The sequence below is a fragment of the Dipteris shenzhenensis genome, chromosome 4, assembly GCF_047967505.1.
Source record: "Dipteris shenzhenensis isolate YYH24624 ecotype China chromosome 4, Dip_SZ_1.0, whole genome shotgun sequence".
Lineage (NCBI taxonomy): Eukaryota > Viridiplantae > Streptophyta > Polypodiopsida > Gleicheniales > Dipteridaceae > Dipteris > Dipteris shenzhenensis.
The window spans coordinates 10,676,516-10,697,227 of NC_141599.1; positions in this window are offsets into that span (position 1 = coordinate 10,676,516).

Sequence of the window (20,712 nt, forward strand, 5' to 3'; positions counted from 1 at the left end):
TAGCCTTGGATGAGTTGAGACAAGGGCTGTGGTCCTCCTCTAAAAGACCAATTAGATAGCCAGAGAGATCTATGAAGAGAGAACTATCCCGATATAAAGATCCTAGTCTCATCTAGTGGCAACTCTTATTTCTCATTTTCAAAATTTGAACAAACTTGGTAAGCAGTTAGACTAAGGATTTTTGACAAAGATATCTACAAATATAAGATCTTGCCAAGGACCATCAATGCCACAAGTTCCATTTTTATATATCCAATGCCTTACTAGTATAGCCCATGGCTTATTGTTGCAACCTAGCTTTAGAAGCCACTTAGAGCACAATACCTCACATATATCCCTCATATTTTCTAGACCTGCACCACCCTCTGATTTACGAGAGGATAAAAGATCCCAGGAACACACATGCCATTGTTCCTTCTAGATAAAGTCACACATTAAGCGATTCTTCACGACTATAATTCTTCAAAATCAAGGATAACTTATTTCCTTTCCACTCATCGTATTTATCGGAGAACTTTTAAGCATACAATTCATATTTTTCTTTAAGAGAAATACTAATTTCAATCGGGCAAACCAGATATCTCAGAATCACAGTTGAGAGTGCTCTCAACGGAAGCAAGAACGGGAGAAGGAGAGAGAGAGACAGAGAGCCACACAAGTTTGGTGGGTGCAGAACCACCCTAATCTTCTTTTTCATTCATTTATATATGTGTTTGAGTATTGTACATAACTGGGGTTAAGGCACAGTGACCTTTAACCCCCACAACCTCCCACTTAAAGGACAATGTGCCTTTAAGAGAGAACAACTAGTGAGCATACTATCCAATGCCCATCAATACACGACAATACTCAAACCGCTGACTAGGTAGACTCTTCGTCAGCATATCTGCAGGGTTATCATCTGTATGAACCTTGACAAGCTCTATGCGCTTGTCCTCAAGTACCTCCCTGATGAAATGGTACCTGACCTCAATGTTTTTGGTCTTTGCATGAAAGACCGGATTCCGTGCTAGCTGAATATAGCACTCATGGAATCACTATGCAATGTCGGTACACCTGTATGAATCCCCAAATCTCCCACTAGCCGATCAAGCCATATAGCCTCCTTGCAACCCTCTGTGGCTGCAACATACTCAGCCTCTGTGGTAGACAAAGCCACGCACTTCTGTGCGCGAGACATTCACGACACTGCACCACCTGCAAAGGTGAACACATAACCAGAAGTGGATCTCCTACTATCCACATGCCCTGCATAGTCTGAATCTGTGTACCCAAGTACACGCATGTCTCCTTTACCAAAGCAAATGCACATCTCCTTGGTACCCTTCATGTACCTCATGATGCACTTAACTGCCTCCCAATGCCTCTTTCCTGGATTAGCCATATACCGGCTAACAACTCCCACTGCAAATGCAATGTCTGGTCTAGTAGCTATCATAGCATACATAAGACTCCCAACTGCTGATGCATAAGGAACCTTGGCCATCATGGCCCTCTCCTCATCTGATTTGGGACTATCTGTATGACTTAGTTTCACATATGGAGGCAATGGAGTACTCACTGCCTTCCCCCCCTCCATATTGAAACGCTGCAATACTTTTGTAACATACTCTTTTTGTGAAAGCCAAAGGAGTTTCCTACTCCGATCATGCATGATGCGCATACCAAGAATATGACCTGCAAATCCCAAATCCTTCATATCAAAGGCCTCATGCAACTTGGCCTTTAATGCATCTAGCTCATAAGTATTCTTGCTAGCCAATAGCATATCATCCACATATAGTGCCAAGATTATCAGGCTATTATCCTTAGCCCTTTTAGTGTAGAGGCAGTGATCAATTTCACTCCTTCTAAAACTCTGGGACCGAATGAAAGCATCAAACTTCTGATACCATTCTCTAGGTGCTTGCTTAAGACCATAGAGACTCTTCTTCAGCTTGCAAACTAAATGCTCTTTGCCCTTTTCTTCAAAGCCTTCCGGCTGCACCATGTAAATTTCCTCATGCAAATCCCCATGCAAGAAAGCTGTCTTGACATCCATTTGCATAAGCTCCATATCCTCTACTGCCACTAGTCCAAGGATGCATCTAAGTGTGGTCATCTTCACAACCGGAGAGAATATCTCATCAAAGTCCACACCCTTCTCTTGCTTGAACCCTTTAGCAACCAAACGGGCCTTGTACCTAGGCACATCATCACCTGTGACCTTCATTTTGTAGACCCATTTACATGGCAATGCTTTCTTTCCATGTGGCAAAGAAACCAAGTCCCAAGTCTTATTCTTCATAAGTGAACTCATCTCTGATTGCATAGCATACTCCCACTTGCGTTGATCCTCACGCATCATAGCCTCTTTGTAGCAAGAAGGCTCCCCGCAATCAGTAAGCATCACATAGTCTACCCCTGGAACAAACCTATCAGGTGGTCTAGACACTCTAGATGATCTTCTCAAGGGCATTTCAGCTTGCTGTCCCACCTGCATATCAGCCACATTTGGCTCATCATTTCCACCAATAGATGATCCATCATCTACCCTTGATTATATACCTGTGGGAGTACTTGGTGGCACCATTTCTTGCACATTTGGTGCATGGACAGCTTGCTGTCTATCAACATATGCAAGTGGATTCACATCCTGGAAAGTGATTCTCCTCATTTCCACATCCCTCATGGGTGCCTTATGCATCTTCTTCTCATTGAAGACCACATCATGGCTGCGTATGATCTTCTTTGCTTCTGGATCCCAGAGACGATAGCCCATCTCTCCACTTTCACCATAACCCAGAAAGATGCATTTCCTAGACTTAGGATCTAGCTTCTTTCGAAGCTCTTTTGGCACATGTGCATATGCCTCACACCCAAATATACGCAAATGAGAGTAAGAGGGCTTCTTTCCACTCCATGCCTCTTCAGGAATACCACCATCCAAACTCTTACTAGGTGATCTATTAATCACATGCACTGCAGTCTTCATTGCCTCAGCCCAAAAACCACCAGAAAGACTTGCATTGGAAAGCATGCATTGCAACCTTTCTTGAATGGTACGATTCATCTTTTCTGCAATTGGATTTTGCTCTGGAGTACGAGGGGATGTGAGCTCCCTCTTAATCCCACGTGTATCACAGAAATGCTGAAAGTCATGAGAGAGATACTCTCCACCATTGTCAGTCCGTAGGCATTTAAGCATTCTACCTGACTGATTCTCAACCAAGGCCAGCCATTTCTGAAATACCTGGAATACATCACTCTTCCGAGCTATAGCATAAGCCCACACTTTCCTAGTTGCATCATCAATGAATGTCACATAGTATTCGGCCCCGCCTAATGACCATGTAGGCATGGGACCACATACGTCTGAATGCACCAAATCAAGCATTTCAAACTCTTTCTTTCCCCTTCTTTTATGGGCTGATTTAGTCTGCTTCCCATAGAGACAATGCTCACAAAATTCAAAATCAGAGAAACTCAAATGCGGTACATAACCCAAACGGCATAAGAGTTTCATTCCATTCTGGCTCATGTGCCCCAACCTGCAATGCCACAAAGAAGTGCTTGGCTGCTCGGTTATTGCAACAACATGATCAAATACCCCTGATACATGTAAGGGATACAAAGTCCCACACTTGGCACCCCTAGCCAAAAGCATAGAGCCCTTTTGAATTTTCCAACTTTGAAAGCCAAAAGTGGTGTGAAAACCAGCATCATCTAGCTGACCCACTGAAATAAGACTCTTGGTCAGCTTAGGCATATGTCTCACATGTTTCAAAACAAATGCAGACCCATTTGCAAAAGAAAACTTTATGTCACCTGCTCCCACTCTATGTCACATGCATAGTCATTTCCAAGATGCACACAACCTGTCTTTCCACTATCATAAGTGGAGAACCATTCCCTATGGGAGTAACATGGAATGAAGCACCAGAATCCAAAATCCAATCCTGGGAATATGCATCATCTGAAGTGGTAAGCAACTCTGCAGATAAACTAGACATGAAGAGAACATCATTGTCACTATCACGTGTGACTGCATTGATCTCCTCGATCTTCACTTTTCCTTTGTCCTCCCTTGGACTCTCTTCCTTTTGATTTGGACCCCAATTTGCATTCTTTTTCTTATCCTTTTGCTCTCTTTTCAACTTGTAGCAATCCTTTTTCATATGGCCCTTCTTGCCACAATGGTAACACTCAATGTTCCGTGCCCTGGATTTGCTACGAGACTTCCCTCTTTCTTGGGACTTCCCCCTGAACTGTGATCTGCCCCTTTGCACATTTAAGGCTGCATCTTGCTTGTTGCCATCCATAGACTTCCGTCTAATCTCCTCGGCCAACAAGCTACCCACAACATCATCAAATTTCAGTACTCCACCAGGTGCAGAGTTACTGACAGCTGTACGGAAGGTATCCCATGAGGATGGCAATGAACATAAGAGAAATATTGCCTTAGTCTCCGCATCAAAATTCATTTTCTGAGCCTGAAGCTGGCTGAAAATAATATTGAATTCATTTAAGTGAGAAGCAATGGAGACCCCTTCCTTCATCTGCAGCTCAAACAACCTCTTCATGAGGTAAACTTTATTAGAGGCAGTTTCCTTTTCATAAGTGGCACACAGTTTCTTCCACAAATCTTCCATAGTCTGCTCATTTACTACTGTGAAATAAACTGACTCTGCAAGATGAAGTCTAATAGTAGACTTTGCTAATGCATCCAACTCATTCCAATCATCCTCAGACATATTTGCAGGCTTAGCTTCAATCCCTGCCAAGGGTTTAATCTGCTTCTTTTGAATAAGCACATCCCTTATCTGTTCTTTCCACAAAGAAAAGTTTGTCCCATCAAACTTTTTAATGCTGAAAAACTCCTTTTCAGGCATGGAAGAGGATGCCATGATGCAAATAAAGCAAAATCCCAAATGCTAGTGCCTGCAAGAGAGAATCACACCAAATACCAGGTGCACCCAAATGTGTATGCCACAATAGACTGAAATATCACAAAAGACTCAAAGCTCAAAGCATCAAAAGATGCATCTGACTCATGTGCATATACTATGCATCCATATGAGCAAATCTGGCCCAAAAGAAAATGCCAATAAGTGCCAAATGACTCAAGCATAAACACTGTCCACTGGCATATGCATCAATAATATCTCATCCAAGAGAGCATAGCACTATCAGTGCATCACTTGCAATGTGTCAAAGCTGTCCCTCAGCTTAAAATAGCATCCATGTGCAAAGCGTCCATAAAAAATAGCATCCCACAAGGCAATTTGGGCCTATCAGCGCATCCAACAAGGACCGCAATGCATCCAAATGGCCTATAAATCATCCATTGCAACCCAATGCATACCACGAATGAGCGCACACTGCTCAAACTGCAACCAGAGTGATCTCCATAAGGTATGCTCAAGAAATCATAGTCCCACGGTAATGAGCGCTACTGAAAATAGAACCTGAGATGCTTCAAAACATGGGCGCCATTGCATAATCGGACTCAGCAAGAAAATCTGCAAATATCTCTCTTCTGCCAGAACTCCAAAATCCTAACCGATGAGTGAGAAATGGGAGTCAATACTTATCCACTGCCATGTGGCATAAATCTAAGGTTTCAAAACCTTAGTATGAAAAATGCATAACAGAGAGACGAAATCGAATACACACAGATTTATAACTCTGAAAATCCTCCACCGAATCGCGCAAGAACTGACAGGTAGGGGTTTTTGGGCGTCCGGAACGCAATGGGACAGACGGTTTTGGAAACCGTGGTCTCAATCACTGGGTCCAACACACGGACTGAAAAACGTTTTTGGAAACAGAGCTATCTGTAAACTCCACCGGAGTGCGAATGATGAGCAACATAGAAGTTTTAGGACCTCCTGAGTCCACCGGAACTGACAGATCTGCAAATGGTTGCTCCAAACTTGAGTTCCAACACCCGGGCAAAAAACGCAGGAACTGACACAGTGACTCAGAAATCCAATGAAATGATCCCAGATTCAGGAATGAAGGTGTTTCCAAGCTCCTGAAGTAATGTGGACACCAAAAGAAAGCAATAGTTGCCTCTACAAGTCAATATGGAGTCTCTGTCATCGAACGGAACAGGGAAAAGCTCAAAAAACGACTTTTTCTTTCAAACCACTTAACAGGCTCTCAAAACCACTTCGTAAAGCCAAAGTGACTTTTCCAAAGGTTTCTCCAAGGTCTCTGCACACTCGGATGCAAGTAAAGTCACCCACAAAGCTTCCCACAAAGCTTCTCCTTCCTCCCACAGAGATGCTGAGCTTCAAGCATTCACGCACGCTCAGCTAGATCACCCGGGCTCTGATACCAGTTGAGAGTGCTCTCAACGGAAGCAAGAACGGGAGAAGGAGAGAGAGAGACAGAGAGCCACACAAGTTTGGTGGGTGCAGAACCACCCTAATCTTCTTTTTCATTCATTTATATATGTGTTTGAGTATTGTACATAACTGGGGTTAAGGCACAGTGACCTTTAACCCCCACAACAGTCGTGTCTTGACCCATTTAAAACCAAATCTCCCATTCATATTTTTCTTTAAGAGAAATACTGATTCCAATTAGGCAACCTAAATATCTCAGAACTTGTCTTCATTCATTTAAAACCAAATCTACTAGACCAATCAATAGGGTTTTCCCAATACAACGAGGTTGCTGTCATTTTCAATGCATTAATTTTAGAATCTAACATAGTATCAAAGCCTTCAAAAACCTTAAGTACATATCTGATATTCTGGTCAATGCCCATTAGGAAGCTTGTGCTATCATCCACAAAAGCCTGTGAACAAAGCATAGTGTCATCTGGTAAAGGGAGGCCTCTCAAGACACCAAGTTTTTGAAGATAGTTAAGCTGACATAGAAGAGGTTTGGTTGCAACAGCAAATAAGAGTGGAGCAAGAGGGCAACCTTGCCGTATAGACCTTTGCAAATGAAAGCCCTTATAGTGATAACCATTCATCGAGGTCCGATAGTTTGGCAGAGGCAGTAGACAAAAGCATCTAAGTCATCCTACAAATCCCCTCTCTAAAGCTAAGTCTATTCATAGTCAAAAGAACAAATTGCCAACTAATTCTATCGCATGCTTTTTCTAGATCAAGATTTAACATAACAAACCTTCCATTTTGGGTGACTGTATAATCAATGGACAAGTGAGTATTAAGCATTGCATCATGTATGTCCTACCCTATAAGAATCCATATTGTCTTGGATGTATAATCCTTCCCAAGATGAATTTCACCCTGTTTGCCATAGCTTTCGCTACCACTCTGTAAACACAGTTGAAAAATTGGCCTCTATTGGCTAGGAGGCAATCTAATCTTCGACTTAGGAGTCAACTTAATAACTGCAACATTCAAGCTTCTAGGAATCTTACCTCTCTGTTGACATTTCTTAATGAAGGCAGTCATGTCCGTTCCACATACATTCTCTCTATTGACATTTGTTAATGAAGGTAGTCATATCTGTTCCACATACATCCCAATACTGTTGAAAAAAATTGATTGGAAAGCCATTTGCTCCTGGTGCTTTACCTTTCTCAATGCTCATCATTGTATACTTAATTTTAGATCTAGAAAAGGATCTTTGAAGTTGCAATGCTTTGTGTGGCATCAAGAATCTTTGAAGATTACCTACAAACTCCTCTAATCAATCCTTGAAATCAATTTGTATCTAAGGCTTCTAGCTAGCAATACTAGACAAGTGCTCAACAAATACTCTTAGTGATATTCTCATCTCAAACAACATGATTTCCATCACTATCGAGAATGACAGAGATATTTTCCGCGATCTTCTTCTCTTTAATTGTATGAAAGAAAAAGTTAGTGGGTCCATCACCTTCATCTATCCACATAAGTTGAGCTTGAATGTGCATAGCTACCAACTTACTATGTTCTTATCCCTTAAAAATAGCTCTGTGGTTTTAGAAATGTTGCTATGTGAGCGTCATCCATAGCTACCAACTTACTGTGTTCCTATACCCTTAAAAATAGCTCTGTGGTTTTAGAAATGCTGCTATGTGGGCGTCATATAGAGCAATACTCAGTGCTTCCAATAGGCAGTTCGAAGGTCCACTCCCAGTTAGCTAGTCCCTCCAATTGCTTCCTTCTCCTAGATTTAGCTCTTCTAAAGCCTTTTTCTATGCTGGTCACTATCTTCATGCAATACTTTCACCTTTGAAGCAAACAAGTATTTGCACGATCACCATGAATGATGTCTTGAACTTGAAAGAGATAGGGCCCTTGTCTTCAGAACAGAGAGCAATAAGCCCAAAATTCAACTAGTATGAAAAATAGTCCAAAGTGAAATAGTCAAAGAGAACCTTGCCTTTCATGACTGGCCTCAACTACCAAGAGCTCATAGTGAAGTAAAATCTATCAAGTCTCACAAGTCTCCAAGTGTTATCCCTAGTTTTTTAATGCCGTGTGAAAGCTCTAGCATCATTCAAGTTCCCAAAGCTCGACCAATCAACCAACAAACACCCATCGAAGAAATCATTCCAAACACTACGTTCTTAAGCATACATCTTGCTTCTTGCATGTGAGTGTTATCCCTGTGGCAACAAGGGCTAGAAGTGAAGTCTAGGAAAATAACTCTTAAAGCATTGTGTGTGTAGAGTAGCCAGCAAAGCTCCGCATGAAAGATGGTATGATAAATCTTAAAGGATGAGGATAGCCAAAATCCTCTCTAGAAAAGATCCAATCATACTTGCAAAATTAGGATCTAGAGAGAGAAATACTAAATATAGAGAGAGAGAGACTAAAAGCCTACACTTTCGGAGGTCCCTCCACTTTGTGTAGAGACCCAAAAAGTCCTTCCACTTTGTTTAGAGACCCAAAGGTCCCTCCACTTTGTGTAGAGACCCAAAAGGTCCCCCCAAAAAGTGGAGGGACTCCTATCCAAAAGGTCTCCTAGAAAAGGGGTCCCACCACGGAGGTACCTACGAATTGTGTAGAGACTAACATGTATAAATATCTCTCAATGGAATGAAGCTCCCACTCTTTAGGGTTCAGTGTTCAAGCTCACTATTGTGTTCATGCGATTTATCTCCATTGTGTCCATGCTCTCTTACACTATCGTGTTCTAGCATGCCCTTACCCTTGCACTCTCTACCCTTGTACTCCCTTCCTCCTCCCTCCTCCTTCTCCTCCCTCCTCCTCCTCCTCCCTCCTCCTCCTCCTCCTCCTCCTCCTCCATCTCTTCTCCTTCCTCCTCCTTCCTCCCTCCTCCTCCTCCTCCTCCTCCTCCTCCCCCCTCCTCCTCCTCCCTTCTCCTCCTCCTCCCTCCTCCTCCTTCTCCTCCCGCCTAATACACCTACTTCCACCCCACCTCTTCCCACCTAAAGTTCAACTAACCTAAATACACAACCTACTTCTACCCCGCTTCTTCTCGCTTGTGCAGCAGCGACCCCCCCCAACGCCCACTAGCTCGACCACTCTCTGTTGCCACCAGGCCTCTAAGGCCTTTGCCCTCTCTCCCTCCCTCCAAAACCTCCTACCCTCTAGCCCCCCCTCTCCATTCGTGCCCCCCAAAGGTCCCTCCACTTTGTGTAGAGACCCAAAAGGTCCCCCCAAAAAGTGGAGGGACTCCTATCCAAAAGGTCTCCTAGAAAAGGGGTCCCACCATGGAGGTACCTACGGATTGTGTAGAGACTAACATGTATAAATATCTCTCAATGGAATGAAGCTCCCACTCTTTAGGGTTCAGTGTTCAAGCTCACTATTGTGTTCATGCGATTTATCTCCATTGCGTCCATGCTCTCTTACACTATCGTGTTCTAGCATGCCCTTACCCTTGCACTCTCTACCCTTGTACTCCCTTCCTCCTCCCTCCTCCTTCTCCTCCCTCCTCCTCCTCCTCCCTCCTCCTCCTCCTCCTCCTTCTCCTCCTCCTCCATCTCTTCTCCTTCCTCCTCCTTCCTCCCTCCTCCTCCTCCTCCTCCTCCTCCTCCCCCCTCCTCCTCCTCCCTTCTCCTCCTCCTCCCTCCTCCTCCTTCTCCTCCCGCCTAATACACCTACTTCCACCCCACCTCTTCCCACCTAAAGTTCAACTAACCTAAATACACAACCTACTTCTGCCCCGCTTCTTCTCGCTCGTGCAGCAGCGACCCCCCCCCAATGCCCACTAGCTCGACCACTCTCTGTTGCCACTAGGCCTCTAAGGCCTTTGCCCTCTCTCCCTCCCTCCAAAACCTCCTGCCCTCTAGCCCCCCCTCTCCATTCGTGCCCCCCCCCCTCTTTGTTTGCATCCCCCTCCTCCTCCTGCATCTCCAAATCCATCGTCGTCCCCCCCCCCCTTATTATTATTATTTTTTTAAATAAATTAAATTAAAAAATTGAAAATTTTTATTATTAAAAAAAACTAACCCTAAAAATACTAACCGTATTTAGGTTAGGTTAACTTACCACTGGTTAGGCTAGTTGTCCATAGGTTAGGTTAATTGACCATAGGGTTATATTAAGTTAATTGTGGATCAGGTAATTAACTTTAGTTAGTTGGACTAACTACAGTCACACTAACTGATATAGTTAGATAAACTAGGTTAGGTTAAGGACCAGTTATAGTAACTGAGTTCAAACTAACTAGCAGTTAGTGCACAACCCTAGTTAGGTCAAAGGTCTAGGACCATTCACACTTGGCCCTAAAGAAAAAAGGGCCTCTAAAATCCCCTAACTTTGAGGGTCCATATCTTGCCCATTTGGGACTCGTTTGGGACTCGAATTGGACCCAGATTGAACCACAACTTCACACATGGAACCATTGAGCTATGGGAACTTTTTCCAGCCAATCCCACACCATTTAGGCATCCATAAAACATGTCAATTTGCACCCCCATGTGGGCCCCTTTTTCGCACTAATTTGCTCATAAGATTCTTCTGTGATCTTCGATTGACAATCCAGATTGACAATCCATCTACAATGCCACATCTTCCCACTCACGTGGAACAATCCTAAGCACATTTATAACACGACGGTCCCTACAACACTAATGCATCTCTAACCCCCCTAACAATTTTACTCCTTTAGAAACTCGTATCATGGCCGTTTGAAGACCAAATTGCACCCAATTGACGCCAAGATTCACTCATGCAACATCTAATCTCAAACGATAATTTTCAAGTCTTTTTACCATCATTTTTAATCTCGGTAGTTGCCATTACATAGGCACTGATTTTGACTCATCGATTGCATATTTTTTGCCATTATCAGCTATGAAGGTCGAAATCAATTGCGAATTTCAAAGTCAAAGGCACTCACTTAAAGGATACACTTAAGCATTGTGTATGTACCTCAGTTTTGGATGAAGACTAGCCCTTGCATACTTTCGCAAGCTTTCTTCGACCCTCGACGCTCTTTAAGGATTCAATCTCTCACCATCGACAAGCAGCATGGAGGAAATAACAATTGAAGAAGCAATAAGTAGCGACAATCAAAATCCTTCAGAACACCTTAAAGACAACCGCAACACAACATCGTCTGCAGACCGAACCATAACCCGAGACGGGTAATCAGATTGGTCTAAGGGAGTTGTTAACCTTGTGGCAACAAGGGCTAGAAGTACAGTCTAAGAAAACAACTATGAGAGCATTGGGTGTGTAGGGACCCAAAAAGTCTGTCCACTTTGTGTAGAGACCCAAAAGGTCCCCCAACTTTGTGTAGAGACCCAAAAGGTCCCCCCCAAAAGTGGAGGGACTCCTATCCAAAAGGTCTCCTACAAAACAGGTCCCACCACGAAGGTACCTACAGATTGTGTAGAGACCAACATGTATAAATATCTCTCAATGGAATGAAGCTCCCACTCTTTGAAGTTCAGTGTTCAAGCTCACTATTGTGTTCATGCGATTGATCTCCATTGTGTCCATGCTCTCTTACACTATCATGTTCTAGCATGCCCTTACCCTTGCACTCCTACCCTTGTGCTCCCTCCTCCTTCTCCTCCTCCTTCCTCCCTCCTTCCTCCCTCTCCTCCTCCTCCTCCTCCTCCTCCTCCTCCTTCCTCATCCTTCTACTACATCTCCTCCTCCTCCCTCCTCCTCCTCCTCCTCCTCCCTCCTCCTCCCTCCTCCTCCTCCTCCTCCCATCCTTCCTTCTCCTTCCTTCCTCCTCCTCCTCCTCCTCCTTCTCCTCCTCCTCCCTCCTCCTCCTTCCTCCCTCCTCCTCCTCCTCCCTCCCTCCCCATCCACTCTCCTCTCTCTTCCTCCTCCTTCCTTGCCCCTCCTCCTCAACCCTTACCCCTCGAATCCGTGAAGGAGACTAGCTCTCCACTCCTTAACCTTGGACTCCTCCTAAACCCTGCAACCCCCTCTAAACACTGAAACTCCTAACTAGCTCTCTCAACCCTGTCCCCCTTTCAAACCCTAAAATCCCCTTCTAAACCATTGAACTCCCATGGAGGTGACAGCCTCCATCAATCGTTATGATCAAGCCCTCTTTCTCATTCATGCGTGCATGAGATCTCCTTTCCACGCTTTAGCCTAAACCTCTCACTGAAACATGACCCCAGGAACTATGGTACACTTGTGAACACCTATGCTACAATGAGCAATGACACAACTATAGGTTACCAACACCCTCAGAACCTGCACTTGGGAGAACAGACTGCACTTCTGGCCCTTGTTGCCACAGGGTTAACAGTGAGTGATCTTCCGTGCTAGTCACACTATTCAAGTCACCCATGCAAATTGCCTATTTACCAGTGAATATAGCCTTCAATCTACTCTAGAGTGCATAGTTTGGTTAGGGGCATATACAAAAACAACAAAAACGTTAACTGCAGGCTTCAACCATAATAAACTCTCCCTCCTAATCCATAGTACATAGAGTTGATAACAAGCTCACATTTAATTAAAAGGGTGGTCCCTCCTCTTCCTGCATATGGGCAATTAATGAAGACCTGATAACCATCCATCTATAATCTTATAACATTAGCATTTCCCATCTTTAATTCCTGAATCATGCATGTGGCTTATAGAGTCTCATAATCTTTTTAACAATAGCCTACTTCCACCTTGAGCATACTCTCGTAACATTCCAAGTCATTACAACAACCAGATTGTAGCACACCTTTGAAACATTACTTTTCATCGTCAATGTCTCTTGGTCCATTTCTTTAGCCAAAGGAGTGAATAAATTAATGAAAGATTTCCCTTTCCATGCTTTCCTCTTGGGCATTCTAAGCAAAAGGCCTTTTGATAGTTTACCACCACCTTTATCATGTTGTCCACATCAACACTCAGACTGAGAGAAACATGATCAATTTGCATGTTTGCCACCTCTACTTGTAGGTTGTGAGGAACGGGGGGGTTAAATTTAGGACACTGTGCCTTAACCCCAGCTATGTACACAATACTCAACGTATATATATGAATAACATAGAAGGTAAGGGTGGTTCATCACCCACAAATCTGTGTGTTCCTCTCTGAGCATAGTGAAGAGATCGCGTGAGCTTTCCGGTTAGGCATTCATGAGGCAATGAGCCAAGAGCAGTTCTCGAAGCAATGCTGATATCCAGAGTTTGAGGCAAAATTTTGACCTGAAGTCTAGTAATGTTGTAGAGGACTTCAAAAGCTTCATTTTTTCTTTTTACTTTGTCTCGATCTAAGCTCTCTATCAAAAGATACAACTTCTGCAAAAACAAGCATGGAGAGGAGAAACGATGTGATCCGTGTGTTGGATCCGCACTTCTGTGGATCATCATTTTGTGATTCGTCTATTCCATCACATTCAGGACGGCCTAAAACCTCAGCTTGCAAATTTTCTCCCGATTCCGTGAAGTTTTGTAGCTGTGATGAACCTCTGTGTGTAGGCATCTTCCTCATTTCATTTTTTCTTCTTTTTGTGGGATCTCAAATTCTAGGCCACCATTCTCTAAACCGTTAGTTCCGTTGTATTCAAAGCGGTCCGAAACCTCTATCTGCAAATGCACTCTCAATTTTGTGCAGGATTGATGCCTTGGTGATTCTCTGAGTAATCGTTTCATCTCCTTTGTTACAAAAATTTCTCCAAAGTTCTCCAAGGATTTGGTTGACTGCCATGTGGCAGCAGATAAGGCTTCCCCCTTATGATTATTTGCCTAAGGTTATATTTGCAAGTCACATGCATGGTTTACAAGGTTGACTGGCTCTTACTCCCTCACGGGATGAGATTTTGGAGTTGCGACAAAAGGGAAAAGTGTGCAGATTGTGCCATTGAGTCTAGATATGCAGTGACATTCATCTTTTGAGCCATATCAAATTTGCTTTGCAGTATCAGCCATTGCCTTGAGGCCATGATTTTGGACATACTCTATGCAGATCACTCTTATTGTAGTTTGAGCCATGTGTGCTGATTCGTGGTTTGTATTGAGTTACAATGGATGCTTTATTGGCCATTTGGATGCATTGTAGTCCTTGTTGGATGCGCTAAAAGACCCAGATTACCTTGTGGGATGTTATTTTGATGGACGCTTTGCACATGGATACTTTTTTATGCTGAGCAAACTACCTCTAGTAAAGTTTACCTCATGAAGAGGTTCTTTGAGCTACAGTTGAAGAGAGGGGTCTCCATTGCTTCTCATTTGAATGAATTCAATATTATTTTCAGCTAGCTTTAGGCTCAGAAGCTGAATTTTGAAATGGAGACAAAGGCAATCTTTCTTTTATGTTCATTGCCATCTTCATGGGATCCCTTTCACATAGCTCTGCACTTGGCGAAGTGCTAAAGTTTGATGATGTTATGAGTAGCCTATTGGCCGAGGAGATTAGACAGAAGTCTATGGGAGACAACAAGCATGATGCAGCCTTAAATGTGCAAATGGTCACATCACAGTTTAGGGGGAAGTCCCAAGAAAGAGGGAAGTCTCGTAGCAAATCTAGGGCATGGAACATTGAGTGTTGGCAAGAAGGGCCACATGAAAAAGGATTGCTACAAGCTGAAAAGAGAGCAAAAGGATAAGAAAAAGAATGCAAATTGAGGTGCAAATAAGAAGAAAGAGAGTCCAAGGGAGGACAAGGAAAAGTGAAGATCGAGGAGATCAATGCAATCACTGATGATATGACAATGACATTCTCTTCATGTCTAGTCTACCTAAAGAGTTGCTTACCACTTCAAATGATGTATACTCCCAGGATTGGATTTTGGGTTCTAGTGCTTCATTCTATGTTACTTTCCATAGGGAATGGATGACAATGGAAAGACAAGTTGTGTGCATCTAGGAAATAAGTATGCATGTGACATAGTGGGAGTAGCTGACATAAAGTTTTCTTTTGCAAATGGGTCTGCATTTGTTTTGAAAAATGTGAGACATGTGCCTAAGAGCCTCATTTCAGTGGGTCAGCTAGATGATGCCGGTTTTCAAACCGTCTTTGGTTTTGGGAGTTGGAAAATTTAGAAGGGCTCTATGCTTTTGGCGAGGGGTGCCAAGTTGGGACTCTGTATCCCTTACATGTATCAGGGGTGTCTGATCATGTTGTTGCAATAACCGAGCAACCAAGTACTTCTTTGTGGCATTGCCGGTTGGGCCATATGAGCCTAAATGGAATGAAACTCTTATGTTGTTTGGGTTATGTACCGCATTTGAGTTTGAATTTTGTGAGCACTATCTTTATGGGAAGCAAACTAAAGTAGCCCATAAAAGAAGGGGAAAGTAAGAGCTTGAAAAGCTTGATTTGGTGCATTTAGATGTATGTGGTCCCATGCTTACACAGTTATTAGGCGGGGCTAAATACTATGTAACATTCATTGATGATGCAACTAGGAAAGTGTGGGCTTATGCTATGGCTCGGAAGAGCAATGTGCTTCATGTATTTTAGAAATGGTCGGCTTTGGTTGAAAATTAGTCGGGTAGAATGCTTAAATGCCTATGGACTGATAATGGTGGAGAGTATATCTCTCATGACTTTCAGCATTTCTGTGATACACGTGGGATCAAGAGGGAGCTCATGTCCCCTCATACTTTAGAGAAAAATCCTGTTGCAAAAAAGATGAACTACATCATTCAGGAAAGTATGCAGTGTATGCTTTCCAATGCAAGTCTTTTTGGTGGTTTTTGGGCTGAGGCAATGAAGACTGTCGTGCATGTGATTAATAGATCACCTAGTAAGAGTTTGGATGGTGGTATTCCTAAAGAGGCATAGAGTGGCAAGAAGCCCTCATACAATCATTTGCGGTGGATATTTGGGTGTGAGGCATATGCACATGTGCCAAGGAGATTTGGAAGAAGCTAGATCCTAAGTCTAGGAAATGCATCTTTTTAGGTTATGGTGAAAGTGGAGAGATGGGTTATCATCTCTGGGATCCAAAAGGCAAGAAGATCTTATGTAGCCACCATGATGCATAAGACACCCATCAAAGATGTTGAAATGAGAAAAGTCAAGTTCCAGAATGTAATTTCACCCACATATAATGGTAGATAGCAAGCTGTCCAAGCACCAAATGTGCAAGAAATGGTGCCATCGAGTACTCCCACAGGTACACAATCAAGGGCAGATGATAGGTCATCTATTGGTGGAATTGATGAGCCAAATGTGGTTGATATGTAGGTGGGACAACAAGCTGAAATGACCATCAGAAGATCAATTAGAGTGTCTAGACCGCTTGATAGGTTTGTTCCAGGGGCAACTATGTGATGCTTATTGGCTGCAGGGAGCCTTCTTGCTATAGAGAGGCTATGATGTGCAAGGATCAACACAAGTGGGAGTATGCTATGCAATTAGAGATGATTTCACTCATGAATAATAAGCCTTGGGACTTGGTTTCTTTGCCACATGGAAAGAAAGCATTGCCATGTAAATGGGTCTACAACATGAAGATCACAGGTGATGATGTGCCTAAGTACAACGTCCGTTTGGTTGGGTTCAAGCAAGAGAAGGGTGTGGACTTTGATGAGATCTTATCTCAGTTGTGAAGAAGACCACATAGATGCATACATGGACTTGTGGCAACAGAGGATATGGAGCTTATGTAGATGGATGCCAAGATAGCTTTCTGGCATGGGGATTTGCATGAGGAAATTTACATGGTGCAGCCAGAAGGCTTTGAAGAAAAGGGCAAACAACATTTGGTTTGCCAACTAAAAAAGAGTCTCTATGGCCTTAAACAAGCACCTAGGGAATGGTATCAGAAGTTTTACGCTTTTATTATGTCTCAAGGTTTCAAAAGGAGTGAAATTGATCACTGCTTCTCCATTAAAATGGCTAAGGATAATAGCTTGATCATCCTGGCTAGCAAGAACACTTATGAGCTAGATGCATTAAAGGACAAGTTGCATGAGGCCTTTGACGTGAATTATTTGGGACTTGTAGGTCATATTTTTGGTATGCGCATCACACATGACTAGAGTAGGAAACTCCTTTGGCTTTCACAAAAGGAGTATGTTTACAAATGTATTGCAGTGTTTCAATATGGAGAGGAACAAGGCACTCCATTGCCTCCATATGTGAAACTAAGTCAGGCAGATAGTCCCAAATCAGATGAGGAGAATGCCATGATGCCCAAGGTTCCTTATGCATCCGTGGCTGGGAGTCTTATGTATAATATGATAGCTACTACTAGATCGGACATTGCATTTGCACTGGGAGTTGTTAGCCGCTATATGGCTAATCTAGGAAAAAGGCATTGGGAGGCAGTTAAGTGCATCATGAGGTACCTGAAGGGTACCAAGGAGATGTGCATCTGCTTCGGTAGAGGAGAGATGCATGTATTTGGGTACACAGATTCATACAGGTGTACCGACATTGCATAATGATTTTATGAGTGCTATTCAACTAGCATGGAATCCGGTCTTTCATGCAAAGACCAAACACATTGAGGTCAAGTACCATTTCATTAGGGAGGTACTTGAGGACAAGTGCATAGAGCTTGTCAAGGTCCATATAGAGGATAACCCTACAGAGATGCTGACGAAGAGTCTACCTAGTCAACGGTTTGAGTATTGTCATGTCTTGATGGGCATTGGATAGTATCTCCACTAGTTGTTCTGCATATTGACCTTTAAGCGCGGTTATGGGGATTTAAGGACAGTGTGCCTTAACCCCAGTTATGTACAAAATACTCAACATATATATATGAATGACATGGAAGATAAGGGTGGTTCAGCACCAACAAATCTGTATGTTCCTCTCTGGCTCTCACTCTCTCTTGTTTTCCGCTTCTGTTGTGAACTCACAAGGAGCAGAGTTGCACCTCTTGCATCAACTTGTTTCTTGGTGCGACCTTGGGCTCTAACGAGACTAAAGATCTTATCTTAGCTTCACCGAGCTGCATTTTAGGATTTCTACCCCCTTGAGTATCCATCTCCATTTCCTTCCTTTTACATGACACATTCATCTACTCTTGCATATCCATGTGAGTCTCAGCATTGGTATCCTAGCAATTATTAGCAGTTGAGTCATGAACTCCTTTCTCATCCCCCAAAAATTCAATTGGAGAGGAGACCGCAGTGTCAGACCCTGTTCTATTTGGACACTCTCTCATAAAGTGGCCATTGCACTTGCACACATAGCAAGCATCGGGAAAAATACCAAATCTAACCTCCATGAACAAGTTCCATCCATTGGTGGAACCAGTTCCAAACCTTCCAGAGGCTCTTCCCTCCTATAGCAAATAACACATACCTTACGAGAGGATCTTTTAGCTTGTATAGGTGGCATGTAGAGGACTCTCCCCAATCGATAGGCAATCTTCTATAGCTCAAAGACCAATGGAAGAAAATGGAGAGGGAGAAGGAAGAAACTAGGAGGGGAGAAATATATTATCAAAATGAAAGGGGGGGTAAAGTGAGGGTTGAATGATGGGATAGAAATGAGAGAATAAAAGGTCACAGGTAGGAATAGAGAGGGAGGAGAGATTTGTGATGAGGAGGGGGTGGATGAAGTTCATGAGAAACACCTTTATGGGTAGGAATAGAGAGTGAGGATGAGAAGGAGGGCTGAATGTCACAGGGTAGGAATAGAGAAGTGGGATGAGCTAGGATAGAGAGGGAGGATAATTGATTTAGGATGAGGGGAGGATAAAGGTCACAAGGTAGGAATAGAGAGGGAGGCTAAGAGATTTGTGATTTTTTTTGGGGGGCGGATGAAGACCATGAGGCACACCTTCATGAGGTAGGAATGGAGAGGGAGGATGAGAGATTTGTGGTGATGAGGGGGGGATGAATGTCACAAGGTAGGAATAGAGCAAGGGATGAGAGATTTGTGGTGATGAGGGGCGATGAATGTCACAGGGTAGGAATAGAGCAAGGGATGAGAGATTTGTAGTGAGGGTGGATGAATGTCACAGGGTAGGAATAGGAAAGGTGGATGGGAGATTTATGGTCAGGGGGATGAATGTCACAGGGTAGGAATAGCAAAGGGGGATGGGAGATTTATGGTCAAGGGGATGAATGGAGTAAGGGGTGTGACTAGGTTTATTTACTTAGCGATGATTTACCACCAGTTAACTTAATTAATCACATGAAAACATCTAATCATTCATAACTTCACATGGTTAGGTCTCATTACTAAGCTATAAAATTAAAAAGCGCTCGAAATTTTGAGCTCTTTATCATTGTGCTTTTTTTAAAGGCAAAAAGTAGTGCTAGTTATATTGCTTGAAAACGAGAGTACAAGAGGGCCTAAAGGCTAGCGGGCTGCAATCGCAAAACGGATATAGCCCGAGTAACAAAATACTAATTACAAGCCTCTCAGGGCATAATCATCGGAGTGTGGACAAATAGCCACGGTGGGGGGGAGTAATGCCACTGAAGACTCTAAGCAGAGTGCTGGAAGAATAGCTTTCGATGGTCCCAGTCACGAAGGAAGTGCCATCTCTTCTCCTTCCCTGCCCGGGACTCCCCCTGAATCTGATCCCACTGACCCTTGAGCGTGTGAATGATCGTGCTCCAAATGTCCGCTAGGGTCTGGGTAGCAAAAGAAGCCTGATCTCCTAAGGTCTGCGCGCATCTGGAAGTCCAGATATGCCAGCCTGCAATACTCCCTATGATCTCCCAAACTGGGTGCCGAGTCATCGCTCCTGCATCTGTCTTTGTCAGATGCCAAGGGTAGCTGTCCATGTATGCCCAGGTGGCATGCGTGATGAAGAAGACTGGATCCTGCCTAGAGAACTCATAAGCCAAGTGATGTCCCATCTCGGTGCTGCACCAGCAAACGGCTCCCCAAGTGACCAGTCCTAGCTCGGGTGCAGCCCTCACTAAGATCCCCATGACTCCCTTCCACACTGTCTGAGCATGCGAGCAACTCCAAAGGCAGTGCTTCAGGGACTCCTCCTCCTGAAAACACATATGGCAGTGCCCCATCTGCCTCAGCCAGCTGCCAACTGGTAGCCCCTTGTGGGCTACCATCCAAAGAAAGTAAGAGATCTTCCTCGGCCGCCAGCTTGCCCAAAGAGTCTTCTAGAATGTGCGAAGAAAGACCAGAGATATCCCTTGGGCATACCAACTATGTGCCTGTGTGGGTAGCCCGTGCTGGAGAGCCCCAAGAGCATGCCTACCAGTACGCACACTGTAAGAGAAGAAGGGGGTAGGGTTCTCTGAGGTCTCCAATGGTGGCCAGCACCACTCCCCTAGGTCCCACTCCACCTCTATCAAGGAACGGCCCTCCCAGATCTAGAGTCTCCAGTCCTGGTCCTACATAATCAGGGGGTCTATATGCCACGTTTTCCCTTGCAACCCTATGATGCGAAGGTGCTACCAGGGAAGCTAGGGGTCGATCACGGCCTCTCTGCTCTGGAGAC